Source organism: Triticum dicoccoides, chromosome 3A, assembly GCF_002162155.2.
Source record: "Triticum dicoccoides isolate Atlit2015 ecotype Zavitan chromosome 3A, WEW_v2.0, whole genome shotgun sequence".
NCBI lineage: Eukaryota > Viridiplantae > Streptophyta > Magnoliopsida > Poales > Poaceae > Triticum > Triticum dicoccoides.
The window spans coordinates 468,476,557-468,486,488 of NC_041384.1; positions in this window are offsets into that span (position 1 = coordinate 468,476,557).

Here is a 9,932-nt window from a genome sequence, read left to right on the forward strand (position 1 = left end):
TAGTATTTCTTTTTATTTTTCTTCCGAGCATAATTATTTAAAAAAAGAAAAAAAAATGAAACCGACTATGGGCCGTACCCGAGCGGGACTCCGCCCGGGGGCGCCTTTATATAGCGCCGCACCCGAGTCCTTAGCCCACACCAGCCCCGCGCCCGATTCGCCGCTGCCGCCCGAGGTTCGCCGCCGCCTCGACTTCCGTGCCAATTTTTTTTTAAAAAAAAATTCTCTCTTCGTTTTTATTTTTCGAATTTCTTTTTGGATTAGGTTAATTACCGATTAATCTGTTCATCGTTTTTCTTTTTCGTTGGATTTTCCGCGGTTATTTTCTGATCGCGATTTCTGATCCGATTTTCGTTTTAGTATAATTTTTTGCTCGTTTATCGGAATCAGGCGATTCAAGCGCCTCGAGTTTCGTCTCGAAACCCTCTTTCCGAATAATCAACTTAAATATATTTTTGCTACTGTAAAATTTGACTTAGATCCAGATTACTAGAACAAAGTTGTTTTCTTTCGCCGTTTGACTTCTTTTGCTTCGTTCGATTTGATTCTTTTTGCAAACCAGGGTTCTTAAATTGAAATTCTGGTTAGATCTTCTATTTGAGTTTTACCTGTGCATTAGATGAGTACTTATTGTATGCTTGTTTGTTTGTCTGCGATAGAATACCCGGAGTGCGCCGCCTGTTACTTTGAATCTCTAGGTTTCGCGGATCATCAGCAAGGCAAGTAACACTTTGATCATACCTTTTTCCACAACCCAGTTTTATTGCATTAGATAAATCTTCACACATTGCATGATTAGGATCTAATTAAATTGTGGGATGGGAAGTAGATGAGATAGTACCTATTACCTGTTTATTATCGAACCTTTGGGAGTTACTTCTACGTTTGCTTATTATGCCATGCTATGCTAGTAGACGTGGATTGGGTGAGTGATATGCATGACAGATGTGAGATTGATAATTAATTGTTTATTTAAGGTGGCAACCTAACACACATCTGGATGGATTGAGGCACCTGGGTATTCCAGGACTTGCCTGTTTTTATTTTGGACCGCCACCCAGGCTCAAAGGGATCATGAGATTATTCATACTAGAAACTTCCGAGTGCAGCCACAAGCCATTATGGGCTCTGGCATAGTTGAGTAAGTTGTGCGAACTCTTACAGGGTAGACTAGCAGATGTAGGGGAAAGTAGGTGTACCGGTCTATCCATCGTAAGGTGCTAGCGCTTCTGAAAGACTGTGTGTCGGTCATCCGTTTCTCAAACACCATGTAGTGCGAGAAATCCAACGGAGGCGATCGAGTCTTGTGGGGAAAAGTGCGCAAACCTCTGCAGAGTGTATAAACTAATCATGATTAGTCGTGTTCCCGGTTATGGACCTTGAGTATCTAGTACCTAGATTATCATGTGAATCTCAACATGTTACTCTAAAGTTAATTTTGTTGGGTTTTAATGATGTTACTTAATTGGGATTGAGAATGTTGTCGACCATTCTCAATGTTTAACAACCACCATGATAGTAATTAATTTATTCCTTTGAAGTAGGGAAAAATTGGCTTTACGCAAAAACTGTAACCATAGAGCTTTTCACCAGCCAAATATGCATATAGTATAGTTGTTTCATTCCATTACTCTCTATGTGTTACCTTGCCAGCATATTCCATGTGCTGACCCGTTTTCGGGCTGCAACGTTAATGTTGCAGACTCTTCAGACGATGATTAAGGAGTTTTTAGGTCGTGGTTCTATACTCAGTGATGCCGTTGGAGTTGATGGACTCACTTACCTTCCAAGCCTTCCGCTGTTATCGTTATTAGATGGCCTTAAGCCATATTTATTGTAATAAGCTCTCTTTTGAGACACTCAATGTAATAAGTGTGTGATTGCTACTCTGCTATAAATCCTCCGAGTATTGTGTGGTGTCAGCATTACTGATCCAGGGATGACACTGGAGCACAGAGATCAGACTGTTTGAGGTCTGGTCGCTATAGGTCTTGTTACAGAAAATTTCTGCAACAGTGATCTTGTTGCATAATTTTTTGTTGCTGAGGTTTTGTTGTAGATCTTTTTTGCAACAAAGTCCTTGTTGCAGATTTTTTTGCACAATGAAGACTTTGTTGCGGATTTTTTTCGTCTTCATTTTCTTTATAACAAAGCTGATGTTAGCCACATAGCTGATGTTAGCCACATAGCTGATGTTAGCCAGGAGCACGTCACGTGAGACACGTGTTATGCAAGCGAGGCGGCGAACGGAGCCAAGAAATCAGCTAGTCGAGGGGAATCATTTCCCTTTTCAAATTAAAAAAGCAAAGAATGGGAATCATTTCCCTTTTCAAATTAAAAAACGCAAAGAATGAGGACGACTATTCTTAACTAAATATCACACAAAAGGGAAATCACATGGAAATCATGAAACGCCGCGTCTAGTATTAAGTTGTTGCTTCTTATTCCTTTTCATTTACGAAACTACTTCACAGCCGATACTTCATGGACGTTTCATGCACGATTGATGCTTAGGTGGCCGTGCTGCACTTCATTCAATAATTTGATGGCTGGATGTGTAGAATCGTGAGTGTCGTGTGTGTAGCAGCGTTGATTCATTTACGTTTTGGTTATTGCTTTGTAAAAAGTAATATAGCGATTTCTTTAATGGAAATAATAACTGAGAATGCTTTGTTAAATCAAAAGTACCAAGATTAGTGAGGACTATTTTTCGACATATGACATGACAGCGAATGCCCATGGAAAACAGGAAGCCCTCCATCATTGCAAGATAGGTCTTGTTACAGAAAATTTCTGCAACAGTGATCTTGTTGCATAATTTTTTGTAGCTGAGGTTTTGTTGTAGATCTTTTTTGCAACAAAGTCCTTGTTGCAGATTTTTTTTGTGCAATGAAGACTTTGTTGCGGATTTTTTTCGTCTTCATTTTCTTTATAACATAGCTGATGTTAGCCACATAGTTGATGTTAGCCAGGAGCACGTCACGTGAGACACGTGTTATGCGAGCGAGGTGGCGAACGAAGCCAAGAAATCAGCTAGTCGAGGGGAACCATTTCCCTTTTCAAATTAAAAAAAAAGCAAGGAATGGGAATTATTTCCCTTTTCAAATTAAAAAAAGCAAAGAATGAGCATGATTATTCTTAACTAAATATCACACAAAAGGGAAATCACATGGAAATCATGAAACGCCGTGTCTAGTATTAAGTTGTTGCTTCTTATTCCTTTTCATTTACGAAACTACTTCACAGCCGATACTTCATGGACGTTTCATGCACGATTGATGCTTAGGTGCCCGTGCTGCACTTCATTCAATAATTTGATGGCTGGATGTGTAGAATCGTGAGTGTCATTTGTGTAGCAGCGTTGATTCATTTATGTTTTGGTTATTGCTTTGTAAAAAGTAATATAGCGATTTCTTTAATGGAAATAATAACTGAGAATGCTTTGTTAAATTAAAAATACCAAGATTAGTGAGGACTATTTTTCGACATATGACATGACAGGGAATGCCCATGGAAAACATGAAGCCCTCCATCATTGCAAGATAGGTCTTGTTACAGAAAATTTCTGCAACAGTGATCTTGTTGCATAATTTTTTGTAGCTGAGGTTTTGTTGTAGATCTTTTTTGCAACAAAGTCCTTGTTGCAGATTTTTTTTTTTGTGCAATGAAGACTTTGTTGCGGATTTTTTTCGTCTTCATTTTCTTTATAACATAGCTGATGTTAGCCACATAGCTGATGTTAGCCAGGAACACGTCACGTGAGACATGTGTTATGCGAGCGAGGCGGCGAACGGAGCCAAGAAATCAGCTAGTCGAGGGGAATCATTTCCCTTTTCAAATTAAAATAGTAAGGAATGGGAATTATTTCCCTTTTCAAATTAAAAAAAAGAAAAGAATGAGCACGATTATTCTTAACTAAGTATCACATAAAAGGGAAATCACATGGAAATCATGAAACGCCACGTCTAGTATTAAGTTGTTGCTTCTTATTCCTTTTCATTTACGAAACTACTTCACAGCCGATACTTCATGGAAGTTTCATGCACGATTGATGCTTAGGTGCCCGTGCTACACTTCATTCAATAATTTGATGGCTGGATGTGTAGAATCGTGAGTGTCGTGTGTGTAGCAGCGTTGATTCATTTATGTTTTAGTTATTGCTTTGTAAAAAGTAATATAGCGATTTCTTTAATGGAAATAATAACTGAGAATGCTTTGTCAAATTAAAAATCCTAAATACTAGAAAGTGCACGCGCACTATCTGGCTTTCGCGAGCGGCCGCACGCTGGCCGCACGATCTCCCCGAACGGTCGCGCGCATGGTGGCAGGTGATATCTGGTCGGGCGATTTCAATCGCTGGGGTTTGTCGCTATCCACCCACGTCTTCGTCCCCAACTCAGCCCGCTCCTCCCTAACCGCCATGCCATGGAGGCGGTCGCCGTCATCTAAACCGACGCCCTCTTCTCCCCTCCCTCTGCCCTCCCCTCCTCTAACTCCTCGCGCCTCCGCTTCTCCGACCGCCCACGCGCTCGCCGCCTTCCACACCTTTTGTCGCTGCCATCCCCAAGCAGCGCTTCATGATCCCTCCACTCAGATTCCGCCGCTGGCCGTGGCGCTAGGGATGTCGCCGCGATGGTACGAGGAGCTAAACTTGGATCGCTGCTCCCTGGCCGAATCTGCACCCTGGCTCATCCATCTTGGTAAATTGATTGGTGTCTTCTTACTTGACAGGTTATCCCATTCCTGATGGAAATAGCGTTTGAGCAGCCGCCGCCGGATCTGGCCTCGTTCCTTTACAAGAACATTATCATGTACCTGGGGATGTGCCTTGTGTCGTTGGTCACGGAGATCATGCTTGCGGTTGCGAAGTTTCTCTACCTTCAGTACAAGGACGCGGACAAGCTCATCTACATGTACATCAAAACTCCACCGGCTACCAAGACCGGTGCTTCTGCTCCACCTATGGCTATGATTGTTGCTACACAAAGGAGTGTGTCTCCAAAACCTACTTCTAGACTTGATATAGTTAATGATTAGTTATGAAAACGCGCCTCAATTGAGTGTAGCCTGTGACGTGGATCTTTACCTGATTAGCATCCGCTCAACTTCCTTTACTAGTCGTTAGATGATTCAGATAGCATGAAGCTATGAATATTTTGATGAGAATGATCATAGAGAGGCCATGATTCAGGCTCTTACATTTCACCCACAGTTTGTTAAGTTCCCTCTTTTTCTTGTAGCAATTATTAGCAACAACTCAATAATCTCCATCGCACTATAGAATTTTGTTCTATTTTAGGTCTTCAGATTGTCCTAATATATTTATCTCCTTATCTAGAATGAGCTATTTTGTTTGTGGCCGCTCTTAGAAACTAGATCCCGCATGGGTATGTTTCGATGAAAATTTTCTTGTGCAATTTACTCCCCGTTTTGTGCAACTGCGTAGCCGTCGATGTACAACTATCTCAGAGTCGTCGTGCAACTTTTCCCAACTCATGGACATGCAGTTTTTGGTGTGAACGCATTTACTTCGAGTTCTATTTTCCTAAAAAATGTCTTAACTTTTTAACCAAACATCGAAATTAAGATCTTCTTTCACTACTGGAATCATCATGCCATGCTCATCGAAATTAGATCCCACATGGGTATGTTTCGACGACCTTTTTTTGTGCAATTTATTGCCCGTTTTGTGCAACTGCCTAGCAGTCAGTGTGCAACTACCGGAAAGTCAGTGTGCAACTTTTCCTCATACACGTGGGACTGCAGTTTTCATTGTTGAAGTTTTCACCCCAGACTATCCACTACCAGTGAGATGTGCAACTTCGTGTGCTGCACTTGCCAACTGCCTAGTAGCCGGTGTGCAATCTTTCTCTCTGCCCGCAGATGTGCAGTTTTCACTGTTTGCTGCCTTAGCCAACTGCTTAGTAGTGGATGTGCAATTCCGTCTGTTGCCCCGGCCAACTATGCCAGCGAGAGTGTGCAACTCCTTGATTGTGCATGTGTGACAATGACACCGCGCGTGACAACTCCCGCAAGTTTGATTATGCCACTATGCCACCACACATGTGCAACTCCCGCAGTGGTGCGTGAACAACTAACTGATGAGTGTGTGCAATCCCGCTCTATGCGTAAGAAACTATGCCGACCAGGGTGTGGAACTCTGCGGCGTGTGTGCGATTATATTGACGAGGGTGTGCAACTCTGTGGTCGTACTTGTAGAATTGTGCGGGAGAGAGTGTACAACTTCGTGATCGTGCGTGTGTGACTATCCAAAAAATAGTGTGCAAATCTACTCTTGCGTGTGCGACTATGCCGATGAGAGTGTGCAACTCCACGGCCTTGTGTTAGCTACTATGCCGACGAGAGTGTGCAGCTCTGTGATCGAGCGTGTGCAACTCCCACAGTTATGCATGAGCTACTATGCTGATGAGAGTGTGTATCATGGTCGTGCGTGTGCGACTATGCTAACGAGAGTGTCCAACTCCGTGACCGCGCGTGGGCGATTATGACGACAAGAGTGTCTAACTTTGTGGTTGTAACGCCCTCGATGCGGCTATATTTCCTACGTGTTGAAGCACGACTTAGAGGCATAACCGCATTGAAAGCAATGTCGCAAGTGAGGTAATCTTCACACAACCCATGTAATACATAAGGGAAAGAGATACATAGTTGGCTTACAATCACCACTTCACACAATTACATGAATAAAGCATTACAACATCCAAATACAATCAAGGTCCGACTACGGAACCAAAATAAAAGAAGAACCCCAAATGCGACAAGGTCCCCGATCGACCCCAACTGGGCCCCACTACTGATCAACTAGAACAAAACAACACAACGGACAAAGTCTTCATCGAGCTCCTCCTGAGCTTGGTTGCGTCATCTGCACGGACTCATCGGCACCTGCAAGCTGGTTTTGGAAGTATCTGTGAGCCACGGGGACTCAGCAATCTCGCACCCTCGCGATCAAGACTATTTTAGCTTATGGGTAAGATAAAAGGTATGAGGTGGAGCTGCAGCAAGCGACTAGCATATATGGTGGCTAACATACGCAAACGAGAGCGAGAAGAGAAGGCAAAGCACGGTGGAGAAACTATGATCAAGAAGTGATCCTAAAACAACCTACGTCAAGCATAACTCCAACACCGTGTTCACTTCCCGGACTCCGCCGAAAAGAGACCATCACGGTTACACACGCGGTTGATACATTTTAATTAAGGTCAACTTCAGGTTTTCTACAACCGGACGTTAACAAATTCCCATCTGCCCATAACCGCGGGCACGACTTTCAAAAGTTCAAATCCCTGCAGGGGTGCCCCAACTTAGCCCATGACAAGCTCTCACGGTCAACGAAGGAATAGACCTCCTCCCGAGACGTTCCGATCAGGCTCGGTACCTCGATTCTTCAAGACACTTCGACAGGTTAAAACAAATCCAGCAACACCGCCCGAATGTGCCGACAAATCCCGATAGGAGCTGCACATATCTCTTTCTCAGGGCACACTCAGATTGTCTTAGGTACGGGTAGGCCAGCCCAGAGTTGCCCCTGGTGGCCACCGGCAGCTGACAGGTTGGACCAACACTCAGAGGAGCACTGGCCCGGGGGGTAAAATAATGATGACCCTCAGGAGCGCGACTCCCAAGGGAAAAGAAAAGGAGGTGGCAAATGGTAAAACCAATGTTGGGCATTGCTGGAAAAGCTTTAATCAAGGCGAACTATCAAGGGGTTCCCATTATAACCCAACCGCGTAAGGAACGCAAAATCCGGGAACATAACACCGATATGACGAAAACTAGGGCGACAAGAGTGGAACAAAACACCAGGCATAAGGCCGAGCCTTCCATCCTTTACCAAGTGTATAGATGCATTAATTAAATAATATATATTGTGATATCCCAACAAGTAAACATGTTCCATAAAGGAACGATCTCCATGTTCCAACAAGGAACAAACTTCAATCTTCACCTGCAACTAACAACGCTATAAGAGGGGCTGAGCAACGCGGTAACATAGCCAAACAAAGGTTTGCTAGGACAAGGTGGGTTAGGGGCTTGGTTCAACAATATGGGAGGCATGATAAGCATTTGGTAGGTATCGTAGCATAGGCATAGCAAAAGAGCGAGCAACTAAGCAAGCAAAAGATAGAAGTGATTTCGAGGGTATGATCATCTTGCCTGAAATCCCGCAAGGAAGAAGAATGAGTCCATGAAGAAGACAAACGGACGTACACGAATGGGTCCTCACAAACGTGACGTTACCGGGACCAACCCGAAGAAGAAAACACAAGAAAGAAGCACAAAACATAGTAAACAACCAACTCATGAACATGGTATGATATGCGGGATGCGGTATGTGATGCATATGCAAGATTTGACAAGGAATGCATGAACCCGGCCTCAACTTGGAAATCCAAGTGTGCCACTAGAAAGATGAGGTGAAATCGCTTGAAAACGATATAAAGATCACCGGAATCGGAGTTACGGTTTGAAAATGGCAAGCAATTCAAATATGGCACCGGTCTGCGATTTACAACAAGTAGCCATCTAAATGCAACGAGATGAACATTCTACAGCACTCAAACATGGCAACAAAATACATGGCAGGGATCCATTCATGATGCTTAACAAAAGTCTAGCACTGAGATACGGCCAATTCATCCATTAACAAGTTCAAACAAGCATGGCAAAAATGCAAACGGTAAACAGATCTTAGACTTAGTGAAATTAACACTTGTCTGGAATTTCAGATCAGATAGCACTCTTCGGAGTATGAAAACTATATGCTACAGGACCTGAACATGGCAAAGTAAAGCATGGCATGGAGCTACTCAAAGAGCTTAACAAAAGTTCCTTAGTGACCTTGAGCCAAAAGGGATCAGAAAATACAATTGCAAGCATGTGAACATGGCAAAAACATAATCAGGTTACAGACTTAGTGAAAACTGAAGCATGCTGAAAACAGATATCAAATAGGCATGTTAACGAGCTCGATGCACTCATTACAGAGCAAGGCATGACAATCTAAGCATACACCCATCAAGAATACACAAAGTACAAGCTAGACATGGCAAGAACAATAACATAGCATGCACAGATCAACTATCATCGGCAAAATCGCTAACTAGTAGACAATCTGCCCAGATTCACAAAGTAGCAAAAGTAGAGCTTGATTGACTCAAGTTAGGATGCTCCATAATTGCAAACAAAAGCATGGATGGATAGAGCACTACAAGATTAACAAAACATCCTTACTGATCATCCTCAAAAGAGGCACGGATCACTAGGAAACAACATGAACATATGGTCATATAAGATAAACAGGTTAAGGACTTAGTGGAAATGCAAGTCCCTGAAATCAGCATTACCAAGTGCCTCACTTAGCAAGCTTGTGCTAGTCACCACACACATCACAAACATACATGGGTTGCACCTCTGGAAAGATGGCAAAACCCTTAACAAAACATATGTAGAACTCAAGGGCATATCATGCACACATAAATCATGGCAAAAATGACAAATATCTAAATGGAGCAGCAGATCTGACAATTATCTCAAGTAGCTCTCTTCTAACAGCATTTCGGGCATCAAGATGAACTCAAATTAAAATGATGCAATGAGATGAAATGATGTGCTCTCAGAGACGAACATTTTGATATGCTATATGCATGAATCAGAGCTACGGATGCAAAGTTACGGCATGATGAACATGGGCATATGAATCTGGTAATCTCGGGGACTTAGAGAAATTTCAGTGAGCGTCGAATAGTTAAAACGCGCACGCGTGGGATATAGCGGACGCTCACCCAATGGGCTGGGCCCAGGACGGGGAAGGACGGGCAGCCCTGGCAGGCCGGCGCTGCTGGGCCGGAAGGAGCTGTGGCCCATGAGAAAACGAGCGGGGCCCGAGAGGGCGCTCGTCCTCTTCCTTC